The sequence below is a fragment of the Lissotriton vulgaris genome, chromosome 8 (genome assembly GCF_964263255.1).
Source record: "Lissotriton vulgaris chromosome 8, aLisVul1.2, whole genome shotgun sequence".
Taxonomy (NCBI): domain Eukaryota; kingdom Metazoa; phylum Chordata; class Amphibia; order Caudata; family Salamandridae; genus Lissotriton; species Lissotriton vulgaris.
In genome coordinates this window covers 1,368,019,781-1,368,046,450 of record NC_141696.1, presented here as the reverse complement: position 1 = coordinate 1,368,046,450, position 26,670 = coordinate 1,368,019,781, and the positions used below count along the sequence as shown (strand labels likewise).

Sequence of the window (26,670 nt, the reverse complement as noted above, 5' to 3'; positions counted from 1 at the left end):
AGGCACGGACAGCGGGATGGGGGTGCAGGAACGGCCACAATCAAAAGCACTCACCTGGACCTGGACTTCCTCCGGCGGCGGTCGGCCGCGGAATGACCAAAAGAAACATGGACAACCAAAAAAAATACAGCAGAATGACGGACGCCTCTCTCTTCCAATGGCTAGCCTCCATTTATGGAGCTAGCCAATGGAACAGAGAGGCGAGAATAAGCCACATACTGGTAAACAAAAGTTTTCGCCTGCGCGAAACGTTGCTTGCGCAGCTGTTCGCCAGGCGAAACCTAAAAACCACAAGTCCCAGCGTGCAATTGAAATAAGGACCATAGTTTGGAGGCACACCAGAGGCCAAATAAATGAAGGAGTACGCAGGGGATAGGTGGTGCAAAGAATTGTGGGTTTACACACCGACCTCTGAAGAAGAAGCACGATTGCTTTGAAACGCGTCAGGCCAAAGGTTTATGTACCGGGATACGAAGACGCCCGTTTCATCTTAAATAAAGTTGTTACTTACCTGCCTTGGAGTGCGTTCTTAAGCGCTGGGCAAACTTGGAAAAAAAAATATATATATATACACACACACATATACATATACCTATACCTACATATATTCCTAATTGAAATCACTGCTGTCAAATTATTCAGCAGCACTTCCCCCGTAATTGCAACTCCAACAGAGGTGCTATTTGGAATTCAGGTGCTCATTCAATAATTATTTTGCAATCTTTATTTGGCAGCAACACCCAACATGGAACGTGTGTGTGTATATAAATATATATATATATATATATATATAAATATATATATATATATATATATATATATATATCAATCAAAACAGAAAGGTTGACCACAAGTGAAGGCGCCGCTAATGGGAAGTTAAAACCTTTGATTGAAGACTCCAGTGTTGCGGTCTTCCTCTCCATACCACATTCTTTAAAACTGCCTAACACGTTTCAAACACTGTGTGTCCTTGTTCACGGGCTGAGGAAAAGAGCACAAACAGACAGTCATGGTGAGCACCTGGTAATCTTCTCCAAGTCCCGCCCCCAGTGGGCGTATGCAAACGTGCATGCTGGTACTTGTTGTTTCACCACAATTCTTCCCAAGTGGGTGCTGTCAAGCCCCCCAGATTACTCCAAGTCTTGCCCCAGTGGGTTGGATAGGAGCCAAAGACCTGCAGCACGGTTTGTCACTGTCATTCAACACGGAACAACCCGTCCCTTTAGCGAGTCAGTTGCCGGATAGCTGGATCCGCATGGGTGGCGGCAGGGCGTCTTCGTGGCTGAGCAAGCCGCTAATATCAAAACAGAAAGGTTGCCCTCAAGTGAAGACACCGCTAACAGGAAGTTAAAAACTTTAATTGAAGAGTCCAGTGTTGCGGTCTTCCTCTCCATACCACATTCTTAAAAATGGCCCAACGCGTTTCAAACACTCTGTGTCCTTGTTCACGGGCTGAGGAAGAGAGCACAAACAGACAGTCATGTTGTGGGTTGGATAGGAGCCAAAGACCTGCAGCACTGCTTGTCACTGTCATTCAACATGGAACAACCCGTTCCTTTAGCGAGTCAGTTACCGGATAGCTGGATCCGCATGGGTGGCGGCTGGGCGTCTTCGCGGCTGAGCAAGCTGCTAACATCAAAACAGAAAGGTTGCCCTCAAGTGACTGACTCACTAAAGGAACAGGTTGTTCCGTGTTGAATGACCTGCACTTTGTTTTACCAGCACAAAGAGCGCAGTGACCCAGGAACAGGCACTGATGAGAGCCATTTGAAAGGCTTGAAACGAGTCTGCCTTAAGCGTTTCAAGGGACTGCTAACACCACACGCATAATATTTGAATAAAACCCTTGCCCTGAAATGCCGTAGTGTGCCGTGCTTTCTCCGATGAGGAGGTGGTACTGGTTCTGTGTGTTGTCAGCAGGCGGGTCGCTGACTAACGGCACACCGTCTCAGTCTGGTGCATCGTGTCGAGACCAGCACTTCTCTTTGGACATTTGCATGAACTGCAAAAACACGGAGCCCCCCTAGCGACTTGGACGGCCACCATGGCATGATATGCTGCATTGGGGAGAGAGGAGGCGACGCTGTTCGCCTGATTAAGGAGTTGGGGTGAGAGGCTTTTTGGTCATCCTGCTGGGCACTCGAGCTGGAGTATGGCCCATATCCAGCAACTGGAGACACCACCTGATGTGAGAAGAGGCTCTTTGACTACACATGCACCCCTATGGACTGCATCTACCAGCATGCATTGCTTAGCAGGCTGAAAGTGCAAGTTGTCAAGACACCGCCCATTGGAGGAGGAGCGTGATGACAGAAATAAGGAGCAAGTTTACACTCACCTGTTTTACCAACACAGAGAGAGCAGAGACCCAGGAACAGGCACTGATGAGAGCCATTTGGAAGGCTTGAAACGTGTCTGCCTTAAGCGTTTCAAGGGACTTCTACCACCACGCTCATAATATTTTAATAAAACCCTTACCCTGAAACTCCGGAGTGTGCGGTGCTTTTTCCGATGAGGAGGAGGTACTAGAGAGATATATATATATATATATATATATATATATATAGACAAAACACAGGGTCTTTTCTTTATTTATTTTTTTCAATGGAGAAAAAAAGTATTTGAATACCTGACTCGGAACATTGGTCATGTGACCAAGAGCCTGTGTGCTCGAAACGCGTCGTTAGTGCCCTAAAGAATAAAATACTTTAAATGTACCTGATCGGAGTGGCTCGTGCTTCTAGAAAATCAAGAAGAAATCTGATTATATATATATATATATATATATATATATATATATATATATATATATATATATATATATATATATATAACCTACTGGCGGTCGCCAGTAGGTAGTTATAGTTAGGACCTACTTTCCATAGGAAATCCACAACATTCTATTTGGAATAACTTTGGCGTTGGTGGACGAATCTTCGTGAAATTCTCCAAGAAAATGGCCTGCTCGTCTCCGCTCCTTCCCCGAAAGTTTGGGGGTGATTCATCAAGTGGGGGCCGAGAAAAAAGGGGGGTCTTAAAACGTGTTTTCCCCATGCAATTTCCCATAGGGACCTTTAGCCAGGGCTACAGCCCGAACGGCTGAGCGGAATTACAGAGAGGTAGAGTTTGGTTCGCAGATTGTGCTTTTTGTTAAATGGTGGAAATCCGTTCAGTAGTTCCTGAGAAAATCAAAAGTAAAATCATAGTGATATCTATAGACGAAGTATGTCATCAGTGATGTCATGAGTGATGTCACTAACCATGTCATGAGTGATGTAATATGTGACGTCATCAGCAGTGTATTGTGGGCGCGCAAGTTATAGTTAGCTGAACTAACTATAACGGGGGAATTTCAAAGGTTTAATATGAGGGAAATGTCCAGCTAACTATAACATGTGTGAAACCTATGGTTTTTCAATGAATTTGCAAGTTTTTTAAATGCTAATTCATAACTATAACGTGTGTGAAACCTACGTTTTTTTCAGTGAATATATATATACATTGGTAGCACAAAGCTACAGGTGCATGTCAGGATTTTGCAGCATCTTAGAGCTATTCTGCATAGTGATCCCACCTACCCGATGGCATGTCATTTTAAGAGAACACACAACAATGATGTTGCTTGTTTGAAATATTATGTGGTGGGGTCAATTTTAAAATCCCGTAGGAGGAGGATACCGGGATAGTCAATTTAGGCAGCTTGAAACCAAAATGATTCTTGAATTTGACAGTAAATGGCCTAATGGGTTGAACAATACGGAAGACATGTATAATTTCTTTTAACAATTCTTAGTGAGAGTTTATAATATCCACTGTTCCCCACATTAGTTTATCCACCTGTTTTACCTGGTCATTCTGCATACGTTTACAGCAGTATATTATCTTGAGGCAGATTTAAATTGGCGTTGATCACTTTTCCAGTCTTAATCAATAGGTTCCCTATTATTAGGAATACTATAAAATAAATTGATAACTCCAATAGTAGTTTGTATATATGATCAAAGAAAAAGATAAAAACAAAATGTATTTTTTCACCTCGTTATTTGCACTATTAACTGTTATGATGAATTTAATTTTTTTTTATTTATATGATTTTAACCATAGGATCCAGCAATTACTATTTTATTGTTAACAATATTTATACATTACATTTTATCATACGGTTTGCACTTTAAATAATGTTTTGCACTATTTTTGCACAGTTTTGCACAGGACTATGAATGCTGCTTCGTTATAAATGTTTGCACTTTAAGGAATAAGCCAACCGTTAGATACTGTCTAAATCGATTGATATGAAAATCATGCAATTGGCAATTCAACCTATATAGGGTTAGCGGCCAAAGTTACGGGATTTATCCCTAACAAGGGTTCAAATAAATGTATTTATACAGATAGGTCAATGACCAGAACTCCAGGCAATGCGATTTTAGGCTGCCACTCTAAATTTCACTAAGCTATGTATTTTTTATAATTTTTATGCATGATTTTGAATATTTATGTATTTTAAACTTTCAATTGTATATGTGAACATTTAAATTTTAGAGATTTATCTCTGCTTCTTTAAAATGTAAAAACTTTGCGTATTGAATGACAGTATTTCTTCACTTTCGATGGTCACATGACCGGTAATGTGATGGTTGGGGGTGTGCACCTTTGAAAATGTAAAAATTAAACATGGTTACTGTGACCCGTATGTGAACAAGGGCTCGTGGGCCCGAAACGCGTCATTGCTGCATCTTGCCAGATCCTGTGGTCCGTTATATATATATATATATATATATATATATATATATATATATATATCACATTAGCTTCTTCTCCTACGAGTTCGTAGATAAAGACACGCCACAGCAACAGTTGATTTTCCTCACAGTTTTATTTACACACCATGTGCAAAAGAAAGTGCATCAAATGGACGGTCTACGCGTTTCGACTCCTGCCTTCAACTGGACCATAGAGTCCCTTGGTCTAGACCTTACTTATATATGGTGATATGTGAAAGTACCCTCTACTGTTTCCATGGTCATCTAGACCTCCAACCCTGCATAGTAAAGTGTGGCCAGTACATACTCGTAGTCATTTTACGTGGGTATTTACAATTTACGTGAAGTACAAATTTAACCCTATATCCTAAATTAAGTATTTACAATCAGATCAAGTCTCTTCTATATACAGTGAGTAAATGTCATTTAAAAAAAAAATCATTTTTTGAGATCATTTCAGTGAAGTACTCCCATTAAATTGTATAACGAACACAAGACAATTTACGTAAAGTACAAATTTAACCCTATATCCTAAATAAAGTATTTATAATCAGATCAAGTCTCTTCTATATACAGTAAGTAAATGTCATTTTTTGAACTGTCATTTTTTGAACTGTCATTTTTTGAACTGTCATTTTTTGAACTGTCATTTTTTGAACTGTCATTTTTTGAACTCATTTCCGTGAAGTACTCCCATTGAACTGTATAACGAAAACAAGACAGAACGAAAAAGGAGGGACTAGTTACAACGATGTTTTACAAAAATTAATTATTAGGCTTCTACATTGTTTAAATCACTATTGAAGGGGAATGGTGATGGCTACGATTTAAAGTATGAAGTATAAAACAAGGTGAGAATCTATTCTAGATCATTGTATATCATATCAATTTACAATCGGTCTATAACCTGATATTTACAATTATATACATTTCTAGTTCATTCATCGCCATTTCCAACCATTTTATTCCCACTTATAGTATTAGAGAAACCTATTACTGTAAAGTACTATATATAACAAGTCCTCTTAAAATAATGTTCTTTTGATGTTTGTAAATGTGTTACTGCTCATCTTGCTCAACCATTCTTTATGGTCCATTCAAAAGTTACTACTATGATCTGATTGAATTTCTATAGTTTACTGATTTCGTAAACGTTTCGGGTATGTATTTAGTCCAACATTCTATGTTCCATGATGTATAAATTATCACTCAATTCCATGTGCTGTTATGGATATTGTCTATGCACTTTTATAAACTTTTATAAATGTACATGTAACTCAGCATCCAAATTATGGCCAAATGGTACCTCTGTTCCCATGCTCAAAATCATTCTGGATTCCAGACCTCTTAGTTGTACCAATTGATCTCCATCCCGTTCCGGGACTTTGCTCATCTTGATCCCTGAGTACTTTAGAAGGGCGGGGCTGCTCTGATGATGTTGAGCGAAATGTGTGGCCATCGGGTAGCAAGGGTCCTTGTTTTTTATGGCCTTTAGATGTTGAAGTATCCGCAGTTTTAATTTGTTCACTGTGCTCCCGATGTAATACTTTCCACAAGGACATTGTAGTCTGTAGACCACACATTTTGAGTCACAGGTGATGTGATCTTGTAGTTTCCATTCTGCCATTTTGTAATCTATAGCTTTTGATGTTCACTCCATGCTCACAGGCTTTACATTTGTGGCATTTCCAGAAGCCTGGTGTTGTTAGCCATGTCTGTTTTTGTTTATTCTCCTTCCATAGTACCAGGTGGCTCTGCGTTAGTATGTCCCTGAGGGAGGAGGTTTTTCGATATGTGATGCTCGGATTCTTTGTCAAGGTTTCTCTTAAGGTGTTATCTAAGAGGAGGACTTGCCAGTGTTTTTGTAAGGCTCTCTTGATGTTCATGCTTTGATTGTTAAAGTCCACTATGAGTCTGGTTATCTCCCCCCCTTGACTGTTCTCATGTTCCTGGTTGATTTTTGCTCTCTTGGTTTTTGGAGTTAGTAGCTCTTCTCTTTTTTTCAGATGCATCCTATTCTGTGCAGTAGATATCACTTCCAATGGGTATCCTCTTTCAAGGAATCTGGCACTCATTTTTTCTATTTCCTCTGTTAGGCCTTCCTGTTCGGAACAGTTCCTTTTCGCTCTTAACATTTGTCCATAAGGAATACTCCATTTCAGTCTGATGGGATGTCCACTATTTGCATGTAGAATGCTTTTACATGCAGTTGGCTTCCTGTGGATTTTCGAGCAAAGTTTGTTGTTTTTCACAAAAATGTCCACATCCAGGAAGATTAAAGAGTGGGAGCTGATTGTTGATGTGAATTTTAAGTTGTATTTGTTGGTATTTAGAGATCCGATGAATTTCTCCAATGAGTTTTGGTTTCCGTCCCATATGACAAACAAGTCGTCTATGAAACGACACCAGAGCTTGATTTTTGGCCCCTCAGGATTCTCTTGATCTTTTTGTATCACGTCACTCTCTCAAGCCCCCATTAGGAGATTTGCGTATGTGGGTGCAAATAATGTCCCCATAGCGGTCCCCTGCCTCTGGAGATATGTTCCCCCCAGAAACAGGAAAGCATTATGGGTCAAACAGTATCGGAGCATTTCCAGTAACATGTTTGAATGTTCCAAAAAATTCACAGATCGTGCTTTCAGTACTTCCTTCACTACTTCAATGCCATCCTCGTGGCGGATTGAAGTATAGAGTGATGCAACATCAATTGTCGCCATTTGATAAGATGGATTCCATTCACATGTGGTGATTTTTTGTAAAAAGTCCATTGTATCTCTTAGAAAAGAGGGTAGTTTTGTCACATAATTCATAAGAAAAATATCTATGAATCTTGATGTAGACTCCAAGAGGGATCCTATAGAACTCACAATTGGTCTCCCTGGTGGACATTCTAGTGACTTATGAATTTCCGGTAGAAAATATATAGTTGCCATGATCGGATTGTCTGTTTTTAAGTAACTATATTCGTCAAAATCTAATAGACCTCTGTCTTTCCAATTTAATAGCATAGAGTGGTATTCGCTTGTCCATATTTCCATTGGATTTGTAGTAAGTTTCTCATAATGTTCTTGGACTTCCAGCTGTCTATTTGCTTCCTCAATGTAGTTTGAAACATTTTGTATAACGAGGTTGCCCCCTTTATCCGAGGATTTAATGATTATTGACGCATCATTTTTCAAATCCATCATGGCTTTATGTTCTTCCGGAGAAAGATTTTGTTTCCTCATTTGTCCATTTTTTGTTGTTGATTTATCTGAGATTTTTGTTATTTCCTCGACCATAAGCTCTTGGAATAGATCTACTTTGTTGCCTGGCGGGAGTTGCGGACAGAATTTTGAGTTTCTCTTGAGTCCGCTATTACCTCCTAGGTTCGTGGCTATTCCAATGTTTTTGCAAAAGTTGATTTCCATTTCAGGAGTAATCGTGGTATCCTCTTGGCTGGTGGAGGGGGTTTCTTTGATTGATGCTAGAGTTATCATCGCTGTTAGGTCTTTTTGTGCGACCTTTGATGTAATTTCATTAGTTCTTGAGACAAATGTTTTTTTATTGCTTTGATTTTTCTCAGCGAAATGTTTTTTTAGTTTCACTTTCCTGCAAAACTTATAAAGGTCAATACGTGCGTTGGGTGCATTTATAGTTTTTGTTGGGCAAAAGGAGAGACCTCTATTTAAAAGTTTCAAATGAGTATCCGATAGTTGTTTGTTCGATAAATTTATCACTATGTTGTTGGATATGGATGTTCTTTTCTTTAAAGCTATTTTGGCTTTCCTTTGCCTCGCTTTGCTTTTACTTCTTTTTCCACCCCTTCTGGTTTTTGGTTTGTCGGGGGTTTCTTTGGTGGACGGTGTTCCCTTCCCCACGCATTGGATCTGCCTCTTCCTCTTTGTCGCGTGACCATGTGTGCTAGCTTGATCTCCCCCCGAAAATCCAATGGTGTTGCACTAGATTCTCCTTCAACAGAGCTCACTTCTGAGCTGTCTACATCCTCTGTCGGTTCATTGGTCCTATCCATAGTCTTATCCATGGCAACATGACTTCTTAGAGTGTCGTATTTTCGTGCGAATGTATAAATCCGTCCGTTCGTATAGTCTAATCTATCCCTAGTGAACTTATTTACCTTTCTCTTCTCCACCTCCATTTCATGTTTTGCCACCTTCTTTTCCATTGCCTCTTTACTTTCATCAGATGTCGGAATATCGGCGAGTTCTGATTCTAAAGCCGTTATTGTGCTTGTGATTTTTTCCAATTTCCTCTCTGCATGGATGATTAGGGTCCTCATTAGCTTGAAGGAGCATTCATTTGTATCTGTCTGCCATAATTTTATCAAATCTGTATCCAAGTCATTTAAGGTCGGCATGATTAGGATCCTCAAACCTCGCGGGACCCTTTTGAATTCAATATATTTTTTCCAAAGATGTTTTTTCCCACCATTTATTAATTTCTTGGATTCGCTGAATTTGTAGTTCTCGTATTATGGTGACAATTGTTCTTTCCTTTGTTTTTTCTCCTCCATCCCCTTTAGTATCAGAGGTCATTGTAGGTGGACTGTCGTCATTCAGAAGCTCACTCGCCCTCAATTGGCGATTCCTTGTTTTATCCGCCATTCTATGAACTATGCAGGGTTGGTTATTAAATTCTTGTTGATACACAATTTCAATGGCCTGGTGTGTATTGTGTTTCGTAATCTTGTTGAGGACAACCAGCTCCCTTATTCCTAAAGTATGCTGGACCCCAAAGAAACGTGTTTGTTGCTTCCTGTTGAACACCCTGTGTTCACTCGGTTTCCAGAAATGCTGCACGGCCCCTTTAAGGATTCCTTAATTTCGCCGATGACGTACTCTCACGGCTTCCTCTCCGGGTGACTTGCTAATTCTTCCCGCTTGATTCGGGTATATATATATTCAAAACCAAAGTCCAATAATGTACGCTCTCGGGAAAACAGGGCAGGACACCAATACTATAGTCCTAGTTTATTTACACAATGCGTTTCGGCAAGAAGCCTTCATCAGGTGATCAAGGATTCTTGCCGAAACGCGTTGTGTAAATAAACTTGGAATATAGTATTGGTGGCCTGCCCTGTTTTCCCGAGAGCTTACGTTATTGGACTTTGGTTTTAGTATTAATTGCCAGTACGCTCTGCCGGCGTGTACGCCACCCTTCCTGGGTACCAGCACTCCGGGAGGAGCAACTTGTTTTTTTGGGAGATGAGATATATATAATTATATATATATATATATATATATATATATATATATATATATATATATATACATATACATATACATATATATATATATATATATAAAGCATTATTTAACTTTTACTAGTTTTTTAAGCCTTTTTTTAAGGCAACACTTGTTCAAAGTCAATTGAAATTGCTTTAAATTAAATTCCAATTTTCTACCTAATATAATCTAAATGTAATTACCCATCCACAATCACAAAAAAGACACTTTCGACTCCTACATACAACCCATCCCTTAAACCTAAAGTTCCTGTACTACCCCACAAACTCCCCATCTCTCACCCCTAAAAATGTCTTACTACCCCTAAACACCACCAAACCCGGAACACTAAAATTCCATTGCGACTCCTATGCACTACCTATCCCCAAGCTATTAAAAGTGAATACTACAACTGTAGACTACTCGTACCTGATCCCTAACAATTATTTACTCTTTATATACACGAACTATCCCATTGCCCTAATAACGCCTTACAACCCCTATAACAACCCATCTCTTAACCCTAAAACTCCTTACTTTCCCTATACAATACCCATTCCTGAACCACAAAACTCATTACTACCCCTATACATTATCCACCCCTGAACCCTAAAAACTCATTACTGCACATGACTACCCACCCTGAGTTCTAAAAATTCCCTACTACTACTTAACAAAACCCTTCCCTGAACCTAAAACCCTTTTACAATTAATCAAATTTTTAGGTCTCGTCTATTCTATTCCGCAGGGATAAATAGACAAGAGTAATGTAGTTGAAACAAACTCTCTGACCAAGAGGATTCCAAGCCGGATTCCTCCCAAAGCATGTTGGGTACTGAAGCGTGACGCTTCGCCAGGCGCTCATTTTTTTTTTTCTGTATGAATTTTTGTAAATAAGTTGTGTTTTTTGTTTAAAATTATTCACTTGGGACACAAATTCACTGTTTTCAAATTTGTATAAGTGTACATAAATGTGTATATTGTCTATATGTGTAAAATCAGTATTTAATTTGGCTGGTATTCAAATATATTCTTCCAGTGCATATACCACTTACTTGACTTTCGTCTGTTTTCAAATCACCCACCATTGCCATTGTGCAGTAATATTACCATATTATTTGAGTAATTGTCCACAGGAACCTCTTCTCCCACTTGGCACACCACTTAATTGTGGTAAATTTGAACACGCCTCCGGCTGTAAGCGCACTATTACACACACACTGTACTTTGCCTACTATAAAACATTTCTTTTAATATTTCTCCGAATATTTGTTGTGACATTCTAGTCCAGAGATGTAATTTCACTAGAATACTCGTTTGCCATATAACAGTGTTTAATTAAGTTATAGTGCTTACCATTATAAATTATAATAACTTTTATTTAAGTATTAATTATTAAAAAAATGTAAAAACATTGTTATTTGTAATATCAATACATGTAAGTCACGTAAATACAACAGATATTGCATTACAAATTATTATTTTTATTATTTTATTTTGCGATTTGTAAAGCGCCTGGTGACCCGTAGGCATCCTCGCGCTGTATATCTGTGAAGACCAAAAAAAGGGGGAAGAGGTGAGGAACTATTTAGGGAAAAGGAAGGTTTTTAATTTTTTTCGAAAGAGGGCGTGACAGGGTTCCAGACGCAGGCTACGTGAAAGTGAGTTCCATCCTGCGGAAGCTTTGACCGCGAAACGTCGACCACCGGTGCGAGCCTTCCTGAACTTAGGAACAATGGCCAGATGTTCGCTATCAGAGCGAAGGAGTCTGGGGTCTTTGTAGGGGATGACCATGTCTTTCAAGGCGGCTGGACCAACTCTCTGGCGAACAGGAAGCCAGTGCAGAGCCTTAAGAGCAAGCCTGGCTGAGGCTCTGGGTGGAAGGTTCATAATGAGCCTCGCCGCCGCATTTTGGGTGCGTTGGAGTTTTGCCAAGGTGAACTCAGGTGCGCCGAGGTAGACGGCGTTGCTGTAGTCAAGCCGGGCTAAGATGAGCCCCTGAACCAGTAGTTTCCTGGATAGGGGGGGGGGAAAGAGTGGGAGGATCTTGCGAATAGATCGCATGAGGCCAAAACATGTTCCAGCTGTTTTGGCTGCCTGAGTCTTCATGGTGAGGTCAGGTTCAAGCCATACTCCTAATGTTTTATTTTCTTTTTTTGGTGTTGGGATTTCACCAAAAACGTCCGGCCAGACTGATGATGGGATGGAAGTCCATTTATTGCCCATGAGCATGATTTCGGTTTTTGCACCATTGAGCTTCAGGGAGGATTCGCACATCCAGGTGTGAATATCCTGGAGACAGTTCAGCAGGCTGTCTGGGTGGTTATCCAGATGGGATAGAGAGACAACGAGTTGAGTGTCGTCTGCGTAATTTACTATTTTTATCCCGTAAGGGGTCACGATATCTTCAAGGGGGGCCATGTAAACATTAAACAGGGTGGGACTAAGCGATGACCCCTGGGGAACACCACTAGTGAGTGGTAGTGGGTCCGAACGTGAGTTGCCGTCCCACACCTGGAAAGAACGGCCAGATAAGAAGGAGTCAATCCATGCGAGTGCAGTTCCCGCAATTCCTGCCCTGGCCAGGCGATGTAAAAGGACACGGTGGTCTACCGTATCAAAGGCAGCACTGAGGTCCAGGAGGATCACTGCCACTGATCCTCCTGAGTCTAGGATGCACCTTGCCTCCTCGATGACGGAGAGGAGAGCGGTGTCCGTGCCATGGCCGGGACGGAATCCGGTTTGGGACCGACGTAGAAGTTTGTTCGCCTCAAGGAATTGGGATAATTGCACATTCACTAATTTCTCAGCCATCTTGCTGATACATGGAAGAAGCGAGATGGGTCTGTAGTTGGCCATGTCATCAGGGTTCAATTGGGGCTTTTTCAGCAGAGCCTTGACAACAGCATTCTTCCAGTTAGGAGGCACCGTGCCTTGGGAGAGAGAGATATTGAGGAGTTCCATGATAGTGGGGACTATGCTGGGGGACACGGATTTTAAGAATCTAACCGGGGCCGGGTCAAGGGGGGATCCGCTTTTCATTTTGGCCTGAGTGGAAGTTACATCGGTAAGGGAAACTGCTCTAAAAGTGGACAGCCGTGGGTGGGGGCTGTTAGTGCATGCCTCCATATCCGTGTAGTTATGTGGACTGGTGGTTGGGAGGGAGGCCAGTATCCGTGAGATTTTGGAGTCGAAATAGGTGGCCAGGTCCTTACTTCTATCCAGAGGAGGGGAGTGAGATGAGGGTGGCACTGGGATATTAAGTAGTTCTTTGACTATAAGGTACGATTCTTTAGACAAATTGGTGGCATTTTTTATTCTATTGTCATAGAATACGGCTTTAGCTAGCTTAAGGGAAGATTTGTAACGTCTTACCGAGCTGTGGTACACGTCCTTACTACTATGGAGCCAGTCCTTTCTCCACCGTCTCTCAGCCTTTTTGCACTCTTTGCGGAGAGATCTGAGTTCAGTATTGTACCATGGGGCATGGCCCCTTATCCCATTTTTGTTCTCGCGCTTTTTTATGGGAATAATACTATCGAGGGAAGAGGAGATCCAATCTGTAAACTGGATATCAGCAGTGGAAGGATCATCCGTGAGACTGGGGGTAGTGGAGTCCAGGGCTTTGGACCAGTCCTCCGCCGAGAGTCTGGCCCACGTTCTGTCCCTGGTGTAAGTAGTAGGCTTTTAGGGTTTCCTGAATGCCCCTGGTAGGTGGGTCGTGACCAGAAAATGGTCCGTCCACGGGAGTGGTAGGGAATTTATGAATTGAAGAGAAGGAATGTTAGAAAACACAGGATCAAGCAGGTGCCCTTTAATATGCTTGGCTCCGGTATTGGCAAGGAGGAGGCCATGGGCCGCCAGGTCGCAGATTAGGTCGGATGCCCCTGTGTCTAGCGGGTCATCGAAGTGTATGTTTAGGTCTCCTGTTATTAAGAAGTTGGATGTCAGATGGGCCAAGGATGAGACGGATTCCAGAAGGGCAGCTGCAAAGGGGCCGAAGTGCCCGGGGGGGCGATACACCAGGAGGCCTGACAGGGAGCTAGTCGGGGATAGCTGGATCGTGAAGAGGCAGCTTTCTGAATCCTGGCTTTGAATCTCGCTGGTTCGACAGGAGAAGTGGTCCCGGTAGATAATGGCTAGTCCACCTCCTCTACCTAAGGGGCGGGGTAGGGACATAATAAGGAAGCCCGGGGGTAAAGCCAAAACTATGTCCGAGTTAGAATGCCCAGTAATCCACGTTTCGGTAAGGAAAAGTAGGTCTAAATCATGATCTACAATAAGATGATTAATGAGCAGAGCGTGCTTGGGTAGCGATCTGCAATTAAGTGTCGATATTTTAAGGCCTGGGGGTGGGACAGAATGTCTGGGAAGGTGTAGCTTTTCTGGTTTACAGCTATTACAGCTAGTAAAAGGACCATTGGGAGCGTGCATTACGTGACATGTGCTGTTTTTAGTGGGTCTGAGACTAAGAAGGTCTCGACGAGAGTAGCTTACCCTTGTGGCGGTAGGGTCCGGCATGGAATCTGGCCCTAGGCCCGGTCGTGCGCGGACGGGCGCAGACGGGCTTGCCTTAGGCGCGCCTTCGGCGCTCCGGCTGCGCTCGTCCGCTGCGCTGGTATGGCCGGCACATTTGAGGGGGAGGGGGATGGGCGTGGCCTCGAAGTGGGCGTGTCTACCCTTCGAGCCGCAATGGCGGGTGGAGGGGAGTTTCCCTGTCTCAGCGGTCAATCGGCTGTGTCAGGGGGATTTCAGGAGGGTTGCTAGGCGCCAGTAGCGAGCGCTATAAGTGCAGGTGAGTGAGTTCTTAAAAACAGTGAGAATAATAAGCTTTTTTTAAAAACTACAGAGATACAGACAGTCCTCCGGCTTCCGCCTCAGAGGTCGACAAGATTGTAGCAGCGCTAGTGATCAGCGGTTAAATACCACAGCGAGTGGGCGTGGCCTCGAAGTGGGCGTGTCTACCCTTCGAGCCGCGATGGCGGGTGGAGGGGAGTTTCCCTGTCTCAGCGGTCAATCGGCTGTGTCAGGGGGATTTCAGGTATCACATTTGCAAAAGTTATAACTATTGGCAGAGTAAATGACAAAGCTATTAATTTCGCTATTTTCAAAACCAACACATAAATAAAAAATTTGTCATTTACAATACCAATAGCTCAAACTTTCCAATTGCGAGACCTATTTCACTGCAAATGCTTGTTTTACTCTAAGTATTAATCCCCATAAATGTAAATATTCCAAATGAAATTATTTTAAACTTAAAATCCATTAAATTAAAATTTTAAAATACTATTACAATTGCATAGCCCTCAGAAACCTCCTCCTTGCTAAACTGCCTCTCAGTGGCACTCTCTGTTTCCCTTCGCCAGTCCATGGCTGCCGTTGCTGGCAACAGGATCAACGATATCGGTGTCCCAATCGGCAGTAGAAAACTGCTCTCCTCTCTCCCCACTGCCTACTAAAGTCGTACGCCGCAGCTTACCGTAGTCCTGAAGTCTTCCGACACCAGGCAACACTCGAGCTTTATATATGGTTAGAAAAAGGGGTGGGGTAAAAAAAAAAAACTTGCATTTCCCATAGAGATTTTAGACACAACTACAGAGCAAACCACTGAACAAAATTATACCAAATTTGGCAGAATGGTAGCTGTTGGTACAGAAAGCACGCTTTTGTTATTTGGTGTAAATCTGTTCAGCAGTATTGGACATATTAAAGGAAATCCAATTTTTTATATCTTGAGGAATGCTTGCGAATCCATGTGTCAGCAGCAGTGCTGTGATTGGTTGGCCGCAACCTGTGTAGAAAGTTGAGGCCGCCAGTTTATAAAGCGGGACCCTGTCTCGGGGAGGGAAATAAAGCTTAAACTGTGCAGAAGAGGTCAGGGTAGGTGTACCCAGACCCTATGGGTGTTTTGTAGAGGTGGGGGGTCGATTTCGGTCCTGGAGACCCTATTCCCTGGGGCCTAGCCTTAAACAAGTAGGGGAGGGGGGTCACGCGGCCCGGGCCCCTTTCGGCCCCTGGAACCTCATCCCCTGGGCCCAGGCTAAAAACATATGGGGGAGAGGACCAAGCAGCCATCTCCCCGGGCAGAATTTGGCCCGGGTGCCACATTCTCGGGTTGTAAAGGAGTGGGGGTGAGTGGCCCCCCTTCCCTGGGGCGAAGCAATATAACAATGGGGGAGGGAGGCCCGGCCATCTCTCCTGGGTGCAATGGGACCGCTTGGGGGGCCTCAAGGCCCCCGCAATCCCTGCCGGCTCCCTGCATCCTGCGGGAGCAAGCATTGCTCTTACAGACAGGGAGCTGCTGAAAGGCAGCTCCTTGTCAGTCAGAGCAATCTTTTCATCTATTTCGCTGCCACTTCACAGTGGGCAAGTAAACAGACGAAAGCTCTGCTCTCAGCAAGTAAGAGCATTCCTCCGCTCTTGCTTGCTGGAAGCGAAGTGTTCGCTGTGACTTGGCGGGACATAGCAGACCATGTATCCCTTTGTGGTTTATGGGCTCTCCCCGGGAAGGTTGTCCGAGGGGCCCTCCACTGCAAACAATTCAACCCCGGGGAGGTGGTGGACATGGGTGGAGGAGGTCCGCGACTCCCCTAACTTATTTAGAATTAGCCCCTGGGAGGTGGCTTTCCCTGGAGCATGGGGGGAGGGTTAGTGCGCGCGGCTCCCACTACAAAATATAAGCCCTGGGGAGGTGGTGGTCCCCGTGGTAAAAAAAAGCCCAAGGAGGGGGGTCTCATGTGCCCCCCTCCTTTAAATATAATGGATGTCCGCTTGCCCCCAGGACCCGGTCCACCCGGCGCTAAATAGTATAGAAGCGTGGGACCCCGTGCTTCTTTTTTCTTTGGCGACAGCCCCAGATCCAGCTCAACGTCCGCCGAATAATAAAAAAAAAAATGCTTTATATGAGGCAGAGGGGTCCTTCTCTTTCTTCAACTTTTTTGGGGGGACTGGGATGAAGTGGAGTACCATGATGGCTGCCTACACTTTTCAGCACAGGGACTGTTGGATCCATGAAGGATCTGAGTCCCTATAATATATATATATATATATATATATATATATATATATATATATATATATATATATATATATATATATATATATATATATATATAAGCACAAAGTTCCCCTCTACGAGATTTGCGTTCGCGGTCAAAGCCTCCACGCCATCCACAAAAGGAAAAACGGACCACCAAGTCAGCAAAGTTCTTGTTTTATTAATCCACAGAAGCCAAACCAGTGACGCGTTTCAAGCACAAGTGCCCTTGTTCACGCTGTATATATATATACACACACACACAAAAAAATCGATTACTCAAAAACTACTGAGCGGATTTACCTCCAACAGCAAATATAGGGTTCTTTCTGGAATAAGAGCTACCTTTCTGCCAAATTTGGTGTAATTCCGTCCAGTGGTTCATGCAGTAGTCGCGAGTAAAATCTCTATGAGAAATAACATGGGAAAGACACTTTTTCTCTCCCCCGCTTGAAGGATCTCCCCGAAACTTTCAATGTGCAACAAGAATCACAGGAGCACTTTTTGGGAAAATTTTGTGAAGATTCATTAATTGGCCAAAGATCTAGACAAATAAAAATGCTTTACCTAGGGAAACTAGGTCCTGACTATTAATACCTACTGGCAACAGTCACTAGGATGGATGGATGGATGGATGGATGGATAATATATGTATATATATATATATATATATATATATATATATATATATATATATATATGCTTACTCTCAGCGGCTCATTTGCGGCGGAACCTCCCGTAGTCTGGTGGCGCGTTTTACACTGGCAGAGCCCCGCCAGTCCGTCAATTTCCCAAAAGTATCCAAGTTAAAACGCACGCTCAGAAATCAAGTGGTACACAGTGTTGCTTTATTGCTGTTACGCGTTTCGGAAGCCTCTGCTCCCTTGTGTGAGCAAGGGAGCAGAGGCTTCTGAAACGCGTAACAGCAATAAAGCAACACTGTGTACCACTTGATTTCCGAGCGTGCGTTTTAACTTGGATACTTTTGGGATATATATATATATATATATATATATATATATATATATATATATATATATCAAGATTCTGTTCCCAGTTCAGACCACAGAAGTAACGGACCGCCACACGATTCAGCAGAGTGTCACAGCGAACTTTTATTATCCATTTTGACAGCAGTTCAGGTAGGCATGACGCGTTTCGGGCAAGGACTGCCCTTGATCACATAACGGAAATGCAGATTGTATCACCTTAAATAGCGCACACACTCATTTTTTTCTTTCAGTAATCACACCACGTGTTCTAGTGATGAGTCGACATAGAAAACAGACTTTTTCAGCGTGTTAAAGTGTCCTAAATGTGCACAAGGAATTACAACTTTGCCCATATAAATATGAGTATAGCAGCATGATACATATTGCACAGAAAATAGAAATTCTTTCAAATGTGGGTCTGTATGCAACCGAAAATATGACCGCTTAAATGCGTATTGGCGTGTACCCATATCAAGCCTTTGACATCATCCTTAAAACCGCAAAATACAACTGTCGTATCTGTAAATAGTAATCCAGTTAATGAAGCCAATTGCAATCAATAAATAACATATAAATATGTTAAAATAGTAGAAAAATATACCTCCGATAAAAAATAGTCAAATGGTAATTTACATAAATAAATATTATGTTAAAATGATATTGCAAAAAATGGCAATTAATCTAATAACTGGATATAACGTAGCTGTTGTGTGGTCAAGTACATACATTGGCTCCTAAGAGTGACACGCCTAAGGGTCCCGTTGCTGATAAAGAAAGAGTGCTATTTATAAAGTGCATAGTGCTGACATAATATGGTTAGGGTGGCATCTCTACCCTCAAACCACTGGTTTTCTAAAACCATAGATAACCAAATATGTGCAAAGTTGACTTCCCATTATATAAAGTGCTGAGTGAGTTAAGTGCAACCTAAATAGTATAAAAGGTTTAAAAACAAAGTGATACTCGGGAGAGATATACAATCATAGATTCAGTAAACGTCGCTCAAAGAACATAGTAAATTTAGTTACATCTTGTGTTATAGTTATATAGACACCTGGAGATTTAATGAGACCAAAAGTGACAAGACCAAATGAATTGGTGGGTCGGGTGCAGGAAAAATAATTATTATAGCAGGAAGGTATGCATGTCCTCCCTGTCATTAAGGTCATTGGGATGCTTGGAATCGAGATTAAGAATATATCTCGTCTCCAACTGCCTTAAAGCTTTATCTCTGTCCCCACCACGCTTGGGTACCGGTGCCTGATCAATTACAAAGTAAGTGAGACAGTTGACGTCTTTGTTATGACTCACTTTGAAATGCCGGGCTACCGGATATGCCGGGTCACTATGGATGATGGCACGTATGTGTTGTAGGATGCGCATATGTACAGGATTTTTTGTGCTGCCAACATAACGCAAGCCGCAGGTACATGTGAGAACATAAATAGCGTACTCAGTGCGGCAGTCGTATTTCCCTCTGATGGTTTGTGCTTTATTTTTAAAAGGGGTGTTATAAGTGGCAGTGTTGGCTCCAAAGTTACATGCCCTACATGTGGCACATTTACGAAATCCATTACTGGAGGGCATCCATGTTTTTATGCTGGTAGACCCAGTGGAAATCTCTTTGGATAGGAGATTCCCTAAGTTTCTAGACTTCCTAAACGTCACGCTGGGATGTTCTACTAGCGTGGCTTTCAGAATAGGGTCTGTAAGAACAATGGGCCAATTCTTTTTCATGATGTTCCGTATTTTGCGCTCCTGTCTGCTATATGTGGTGATTAGTCTTGGGGAACTGTTATCATCTGCTGCGCTGAGATCTAACTCTGTGGTGCTGGGCAGCAGGGTGGATCTGGGTCTCTCATTAGTTTTATTCATGGCTTTGTCGAGGATGTCCTCGCTATACCCTCTTGCTCGCATGCGATCTAAGCATGTACGGCTACAGATGTTAAATTGTTCCGGCGTGCTGCAAATGCGTTTAAGGCGCAGCAATTCACCATAGGGTATGCTGGCAATTAGGTGGCGTGGATGAGCACTAGATGCGTGTAATATTGCATTTCCAGCCGTTGGTTTTCTATACGCTGTAGTGGTAAGTGTCTCATCAGTTATTACTATTTGAACATCTAAGAATTCAAGCATAACATCACTTATGTTAGATGTGAAGTGTAAATTGAACTCATTGTCATTCAAAAGTTCCACAAACTGTAAAGCACTCTGCTTGTCACCTTTCCAAATAACAAAAACATCGTCTATATAACGAAGCCATGAAATCACATTATTTTCAAATGTCATTTTGTGTTCCTTCTTGAGGACCTGCTTTTCCCAAAACCCTACATGCAAGCATGCATAGCTCGGAGAAAAGCAGGCCCCCATGGCCACCCCCTGCTTTTGTCTATACAGTTCCTTTTCAAATGAAAAGTAATTGTTGTTCAAGCACCATGAAATGAGTGAAATCAACATTTTGTTATGCATAGCATATTCAGCAGACCGTGTATTCAAAAAATGTTCCACACCACGTAAACCACAATCGTGCCTTATACTTGTATAGAGAGACTCTATATCAAGAGTTAACAGAATCCATTCCTTTGACCAGGTTATGCCATTAAGGTGCTGTAAAAAATCGCCAGTGTCTTTAAGATATGAGGGCATCGTTTTTACTAGGTCCTGTAAATAGAAGTCAATGTATGAGCCCACATTTTCCGTCATACTTCCTATCGCCGAAATAATTGGGCGACCAGGCACCGGAACAGTGTTTTTATGAATTTTTGGGAGTAAATATAAATAGGGCAACCTTGGATGGGCGTTGAACAAGAACTTATGCTCATCATTTGATATTAGTCCATCTGATTTCCACTTTGATAGTTCTTTCTTTAAATTTTCCTTTGCTTTATTGTATTTACTCCATGATGTCAATTCATAACACTCATTATTATTAAGTTGTCTCTTGGCTTCCAAATCATACTGTTGTTTTGGCCATAGGACCACATTGCCCCCTTTATCAGATTTTTTAATAATAACAGAAGCATCTTTGGCTAGTTTATCTGTTAGTTTATTCAGAGCAATTTGTCGTTGATTGAGGATGACCTTTTTGTTACGGTTGATGGAACAGTTCAATTCCTTAATTTCCTCTATGACGCGATCATGAAAAACGTCGATTGCATCCTTTGGCATTAGAGGAATGAATGCAGACTTGGGTTTGAAAGGGCTTTCCCCTGCGCCCTTCTGTAGTAAATTTAATTCTTTTACTTTTGCTTGTGTGGGTGCCTGGGAATTCAATTCATCTTCGTGATTCAAGCCATGTAAAGCCCATAACGCTGGTATTTCTCCTACTGATAGGCCAGAAGGGTTAGAGGCTTCCTGCTTGTGTTGTTTGTCTTCCCCTAGATCTTTAAGGGCATGAAACTTTTTAAGTTTTAACTTCCTGATGAACAGAAATAAATCCACCCGTGTGGATGCATAATCAAAATTAGTGTTAGGACAAAAATTAAGACCTAAGGAAAGCAGCTGTTCTTCAGCTTTTGTCAGAGTTGTAGTGCTAAGATTAACTACGGTGTTGTCATTTACTGCTTTTTCTTCCGCCAGTAGTTTTGCCTCTTTTTTGGCTTCTCTTTTGCGTTTTCTCCGGGCGGTTTTTCTAATGGTGTTCCGCCTTCGTCGGCTTGCTTCCTTTCTTTTCTTGGTCTCAAAGTTTTCAGACGGTCCTGCACTAAAAAATCCACCTCTTCGCCTAAGCCTGGGATAGCATCAGTGGGATCCATGCTGCCTGAACTAACTGAGCTCAGACTGGATTCGCTTGTGACTGATATTGTGTCTATTTCTTCCAGATTCCCAGTTGCTGCAGTCTGCTTAGTTTCCAAGATGTTAGGTTTGGTAGAGACTTTTCCTTTCATTTTCCGGATGTTCTCATACTTTTTTGCAAAGGTGTAGATTTGGCCTCTTTCATAATCCTCCAAGTCTCTGGCGAATTTGTGCACTTTTCTATTTTTTATTTTTTCTTCATATTTTTTTAAACGCTCCTTAATCTCATTCATTTTTTTAGAAATCCAGTCCTGGTTTTCCATTTTGCTTAAGTCGTGTTCCATCTCCTCAATCTCTTTTGCGAGGGCTAACCGGTCAATATCAGCGTATTTAATTAAAATCCTGATTAGGTTCATTGATTGTTGCAGGTTACTTTCCCCCCACTCTAGTAACATTGCGGGGTTGGGGTGCTCGAAACTAGGAGCTAAAAGTATACGCAAGCCCCGCGGAACCCGATTGACCTCCACATATTTAGTCAGGGATTTACTCTCCCACCATTTCGTTAGCTCACTACGCATTTTTTTCTCCAGATTTTTTAACAACAAATTTGCATCTTTGTTTGTGTCTTCGGCAGGTTCATTCTGCGTTTTTTTCGATACATTTTTATCTTTGTTTTTGACCACATTGTCGAAGAGCGCATCAGCTTCCTGCTCTCTCTCCCGTACTGCGTTGCTCAACATGATGCCAGTAACCTTTGGTTATTGTTGACTGCAGTAATACTAGCCTGCACGTGTGCGTGCAACTTGGCTTTCTTTACAAAAAAATGGAAAAACACGCTGTGTACTGCCAAATCGTAGCCCCGTCTTGTGTATGCTTTCTTTAGATTACTCACCGGCGACGAGGTCAAGCCTACGCGGGTCCTCCGACTCAAGCGTCGGCGTCCTCGAATACCGGTTTTCGTTCTCGTTGTAGCTCACAAGGGGTTCAGCCAGCCTGAAGATTTCCTTCCGGAGCAGCAAGAGTAGTCGGGTTGAAGGCGGCTTCCAGCTCTCGAGGCGGGGTCCAGAAAAGCGAAAGCAACCAGAAACTTCCGCATTTGAAATGGAGCAAGATTCTGTTCCCAGTTCTGACCACAGAAGTAACGGACCACCACACGATTTAGCAGAGTGTCACAGCGAACTTTTATTATCCATTTTGACAGCAGTTCAGGTAGGCATGACGCGTTTCGGGCAAGGACTGAGCTTGATCACATAACGGAAATGCAGATTGTATCACCTTAAATAGCGCACACACTCATTTTTTTCTTTCAGTAATCACACCACGTGTTCTAGTGATGAGTCAACATAGAAAACAGACTTTTTCAGCGTGTTAAAGTGTCCTAAATGTGCACAAGGAATTACAACTTTGCCCATATAAATATGAGTATAGCAGCATGATACATATTGCACAGAAAATAGAAATTCTTTCAAATGTGGTTCTGTATGCAACCGAAAATATATATATATATTTTTTTTTTTAACAGAGTTTTATATAGCGCAAACTTGCCCCGAATCGGGTATCAGAGCGCCTTACATAGCACCATTTGCATTACATGAGGACACATTCATTTTTGTTAGGCACAGGGAGATTAAGTGATTTGCCCAGAATCACAGAATGTTCAGCGTCATTGCCGAGACTCGAACCTAGTTCCCCAGATTCGAGGTCGACTGCCCTAGCCGTTAGGCCAAATCCTCCCTCATATATATATATATATATATATATTTTGAAGCACTTTCCCGACTCCTCCCACTTCCCAGCCGGCAAAGAGAGGAGAGAGTCACGGATACCAAATTCTTCGTGGTAAAAATCAGGTCTTTATTGATTCTTCACAGCTCTGACGCATTTCGGATAACAAAGTATCCTTGTTCACATGCGGAAACGCAGTCCGCCTACTGTTTTTATACCCTTATTTTTTGTGTTTATTTCCTTGGGATACTCCTGTGTCATGTGATCAGTAATAAATATAAAAACATACTGTTGGTGCATATGCTCTTCTTTGTTTTTATACTTATTATATTCAAAGTTGCTTAACCTATCAAAATCTTACACGGTTTGACCCGGCAGCACCTTATTCACGAGTTGGGTTTTGGGGCACCGCCACTGTGTTATGTACACTAGAAAAAGAATGATGCAGGATTTGTTGTTGTTCCTTTAACAACATAGTTTGAAATACAACACTGGGAGGCTCTCCTGATGAATCCAGCACCGTCTCACAATAGTGCATCGTTGACATATATATAGATATATGTATATACACAAATACACCTACCTACCTACTAGTGATAGTAGGTTGGTATAGCTAGGATCAACTTTTCTCATGGACGTTTTTTTGTTTTGCTAATTACTTTGGCCCCATTTGACGAATCTTCACAACATTTTAAAATTATTCTCCAAGTTAGGCCTGCCTGCTTTTAAAATTAAGGAATGAGGGCCATGCTGAACTCCTCCTCAAGCCACTATGGGCTCTGGGGACTCCATTCCCGGGCCTTCTTTTATTTAAAAAAAAAAAAGGGGAGAGGGGTGCACACTCGCTCCCGGAGCCAATAGTGGCCCCAGGGACCCCATTGCCCAGGGCAAAATCATATTTTAATGGGAGGGGGAATAACCCCACCCACCCTTTCCTTAGACACTATGGGTCCCATGGACATCATCCCCCAGGGCCTTCTTTTAATTGTAAAGGGGAAGGGGACGCGCAGTCCCCCTCTACAAGCCTATAGTGGCCCACGGGACCCCATCCCCACAGGCCTTAGTTGCATCTGGGTGATTGCCCGGGTGGACACCGACCAAACAGTATGTTGGGTGCAACAGGGGGAGCCTCAGGGCCTCCACTGGCTCCCTACATGCACTCAACCTGGGTTCTGTGGGAGCCAGCATTGCTCCTGCCTGCCAGGAGCAGCTGTTTTTGTTAGCTCTCACCAGGCAGGAGGAATCAGATTTTCCCTGACCGCAAGAACGTAGGCAGGAAAACAAAAGACTGCTTCCACCCGGTAGGAGAACATTTTAAGTTCCAGCCGAATGGGAGCAGACATGCCTTCCTTGCCCCGTCCCCTTTGATTTGAAATCAGCCCTGAGGTATGGGGTACCTGGGCGTCACAGGGAGTGGGGGGTAGTGCGTGCTCCCCTTAAACCCCCACCCCCATTTTTACAATTTAGGCCACAAGTGATGGGGTTCCTGGATCCAATTAGAAGCTAGAGGAGGGGGCCACTCTTTAAAATATTCAGCCCAGAGGATTATTCCTTAACAATCGCAATTAAGGAATCGCAATAGCCTACCTTGATGCATGTGCCCCTATGAGCCACATGCATCAAAAGAAATACGGTCGCGGACAGAATTTTTGCATTTGGGATGCATCATCCCAAATGCAAAAATCGCAATTTAAGTAAGCGCTAAAATAGCGATTACTTAAATTGCGATTGCATTTAGGGAATCATAAATTGCGATTCTCTAAATGCAATGCATGATGCCATCGCAAATAGCGATTTTGCTAATAGGGGTCACAAATTACCATCAATTTGAACTTGATGGTAATTTGTAAAAAAAGTTCCATGTTACACACACACATGCCCTTGGGGCATGTGTGTGCGCAACATCTGCACACATGCATATTTCAGGGGTGCAACAGGGTGTCCTTTTGGTATCCTTGCACCCTTGAAATTGCATGTGCAATTTGCGAGTACCTATTGGGTACTCGCAATATGTATGAAAATAATTCTCCATATATTCTTATGAACTAGTCAGCATGTTTCTTTCCTATCTAGTCCAAACCACCATCAATGGCAATCCATCAGGACCTAGAAACTACCTCATGGAAGGGGAGAAGAGGTTCGGTTGATGCCTGGCTAAGCTGAAGGAATTCAGTAAGGACATTCGTTTTTAACTCCATGGTAGGGAGATGGACGGCCAAGCACGTCAGCAGCTTTACTAGTGACTGTAGCAAATGATGTACTTTCCTCAGGAGTTGGGTGAAGTATTCAATCTACTTGCCTCTTGCAGGTCTACATAAGAGTTATCCTCCTCATACGGTACAGCACACTTGCCCCCATCACCTCCATGGTAGTCTCCATATGTCTGGCTCTGGTCTGAATCAAAAAGTTGATGCAGGGTCTATGTGTGACTATTCAGTAATGATATAGTGTCTGTGCCAGAGGGACTAAGCATTGGCTGCACCTGAGATTGGGGCACAGCCTATGTAAAAACAAATTTGTGTCTGAGTCACATACTACAATATGCTGTGTATTTTCCTCCGACGCCAGATGCGTTGGTGCAAATGTCGGGGTCCAAGGGGCTGGCACAACTTTTGGCACAATACCTGAAGTCAACATGGATGTCAGTTCAAGGTACAAAGAAGAAGATAGGACAGATCAGCTGGCACTAACTCGATTGGAGGCTCCTGTGGATCCTTGGGGCCTGAAGCTGCACCAGAGGAAGATGGAAGTGTGATTAAGATGCAGAACAAGTCCTCTCTAACGGCTTTAATCTGCTGTGATATCAATACCAGACCCAGAAACTTGGGGTGAGTCAGGAGCAAGGTTGCAATCAGCTCCTTAGTGGAATGGGAGTGAGATTTTTGGAAGCACGGTTATGTCCTCAAATCCTTCCCTGGAGATCCAGAGTGGCAGGAAGGGACAGAGTCCTGCAAAGATCTGCTGCTGGAATTTTGGGCACTGTCTTCGGAGCACTCTCAAGTTCAATTGGGAGCAGGGTTTGCATGGGCTCTTGTCGCGTTTTGTCACATAGAGCTTCACTTCACATTCTCAGATGGCTTTTGGATTCATCTGGGCACAGTTGCTGCAGGTCTTGGAGTCGTATGCTGTGCCCAAACACCATAAGCACACCTTGTAGAGATATGGTGCAGACATGTTTGCGGCATTCTCTA

The 26,670-nt window shown here is 42.6% G+C and overlaps 1 protein-coding gene across 4 annotated transcripts in view; it reads right to left on the bottom strand.

Annotated features, from left to right (window-relative positions):
* IFNAR2 (interferon alpha and beta receptor subunit 2) overlaps positions 1 to 26,670 on the bottom strand; it is a 171,297-nt gene that overhangs the window by 24,815 nt on the left and 119,812 nt on the right. The window lies entirely within an intron of this gene.